Here is a 2746-nt window from a genome sequence, read left to right on the forward strand (position 1 = left end):
TTTACATCCCCACCAACAGTGCAAGAGGGTTCCCTTTTCTCCACACCCTCTCCAGCATTTATTGTTTGTAGATTTTTTGATGATGGCCATTCTGACTGGTGTGAGGTGATACCTCATTTGCCACCACCTAGAGGGGTGGGATAGGGAGGGTGGGAGGGAGACACAAGAGGGAGGGGATATGAGGATATATGTATACGTAAAGCTGATTCACTTTGTTATACAGCAGAAACTAACACAACACTGTAAAGCAATTATACTCCAATACAGATGTTAAAAAAATATATGCATATGTAAACTTTTAATCCTAAACCCACTTTGGGGCAGCCCTTCTCAGCTCCAGGCCAGACTCTCACCACCCCTTACTACTGCCTCTAAGTCTATTTATAAACTGTTGTACAGAATCTTTTCACATGTATGCTAAGGATAGAATTTTTATGAAGCAGGACAGGACGTTTAAAGATGTAAGAGTTCCCCAGAGGTCATAAGTAACTACTCCAATCTACAACTCCATTCTCCACAGAAAAAAAAGGACCGTTATTTGTACACATTTACAGGAATCCCAAATCGTTTGTTGCCTTGCCATTCCCTGGCCCAACAGAATGAAGCTGCATCCGCACAGCGCCAGGACGATGCTTTGAATGGACACAGAACACAGCTATTTGGCATTTGCAGTCACTGTTTTACTGACTGGAAGAGAAAAAAAAGGTCGAATTCATTTACAATGGCCTTTTAAATGTTGACCCGGTCTAAGCCTTCTTGAAGGGCCTCAAGCCTGTTAAAGGAATTTGAAAAAAATCTACAGACAAAGGTGGTTAGGGGCATTTCTCTATAAAAGCCAGTTTTTAAAAGGGAAACATATGTCTAGCCACTACCCCTGCCCCTCATTCTTGCTTGGGGAGAAACTATTAGTGATTTGGATTGTCAGTGTGATAGCACTCCACCCACCAAAAGAACTGCGTTTACTTGAAATGATGCTAAATGGTCATTATCCAATTGGCCCCTGTCAGATTTCTTAAATGTTCTAAAAGGCAAGAATACTTGATTCAAAAACAACCACTATTGGAGGAAAGTTATCAAATTATAACATATTCTAAAACTTTTGGATGCCATTTGCAGCAACATGGATGGACCTAGAGATTATCATACTAAGTGAAGTAAGTCAGACAGAGAAAGATAAATATCATATGATATCACTTACATGTGGAATCTAAAAAGATGATATAAATGAACTTATTCACAAAACAGAAACAGACTGACAGACTTTGAAAACAAACTTATGGTTACCAAAGGAGAAAGGCAGGGGGAGGGGGAGGGATAAATTAAGAGTTTGGGATTAACATACACACACTACTATATATAAAATAGATCATCAACAAGGACCTACTGTATAGCACAGAGAACTCTACTCAATATTCTGTCATAAACTATATGGGAAAAGAATCTGAAAAAGAATGGATATATGTGTATGTGTAACTGAACCACTTTGCTGTACACCTGAAAATAACACAACACTGTAAATCAACTATACACCAATGTACAAAAAAAATTAAATTAAACAAATAAAAAATAAAATTTTGATAGTTTTCTGTCACAATGTAGAATGATTTTGCTCTATGTTTATTTTGCAGAAACTAATTTACCTGATATCTTATGATCTGATTGGAACAAGATTTAAATAGCTGTCCTGAAAAAGAAAGCAGTAGTATCAAAGGTGAGAATGTTATCTGCAAAGCTATAAATTTATAAGCAGCCAACCTTGCTACCCAGTCTTTCTCACTGCCATCACCTCATCTCACTGAAGCCTGAAAGGTAATAAGAGTCAGATGTAGGGAGGCCATTCTCCATGGGCCTCTTGTGTTTCCACCTGTCGTCTGCACAAAGGCATTGGCAGCTTTTGTTCTGTACTATCTTATCAAGGACGTTGGTAGAGCCTGGGAGAATAGAGATAGTATCTTATTTCTCAAGAGCAGATTCGTTTCCTGCCAAAGATAAAAATTTCATCTCCTTCTGGGGCAATGTTTGGGCAGGTTGGCTATTGGTCCCCTTATAAGATTGGGGCTTTCCTCAACTCAGAGTTCCTCACTGTGACACAAACTCACTGTGTACCTGGCATCCACCTGGACCCGCCTCTGCATTGCCCCACCCCCTCTGAGACTCGGGGTGGGGGACAAGGGGCAGTGGTGTGACCCTGAGGCCCATGCTACCTGTTGTCCCGTGGGTAATAAAGTCCACCTCTGACCCAGGAGTCTCGTGTTTTCTACTGACATCTATGAAACTGTGACAAGCCAACTTGTTAGCTTGCAAGTAGGGGAACAGTTCTTGACATCTGTAAACATCTTCAGGTAAAAGTATCCCTGAGTCATCCCACAAGTATTCTGTGCCTAAGAAAAAAAGAAAAGTACCAAAAATATAGGCTACATCAGGCCACATTAGGAATGAGTGCAATTTTAGGGAGGCACCAAGTGCCCGAGAAGAAGGGGTCATTCAGTACCCTTCCTTGCTTAGGACAGAGGCCCAGATGTGGTCTCAAATCTTTAACTCAGTGCTTTGGGCAGCCGCTGACATTCAGCCTCCTGAGGAGGCAAAAATGGGGTTCACACCATTGTTATTTCAATGTTATATACACTCGTGAGGCTGGAGGTCGTGGTAGATGCTGGTGAAGGTAATCTAGTCTATACAGCAGACAGGCAGCACCATTCAGTGGTAAGAAATTTGGACAGCACTCAGGGCCTGTGGCAGGTTGAAG

Source organism: Aethalodelphis obliquidens, unplaced genomic scaffold, assembly GCF_003676395.1.
Source record: "Aethalodelphis obliquidens isolate GAN/ISIS:26980383/991018 unplaced genomic scaffold, ASM367639v1 scaffold94, whole genome shotgun sequence".
Taxonomy (NCBI): Eukaryota; Metazoa; Chordata; class Mammalia; order Artiodactyla; family Delphinidae; genus Aethalodelphis; species Aethalodelphis obliquidens.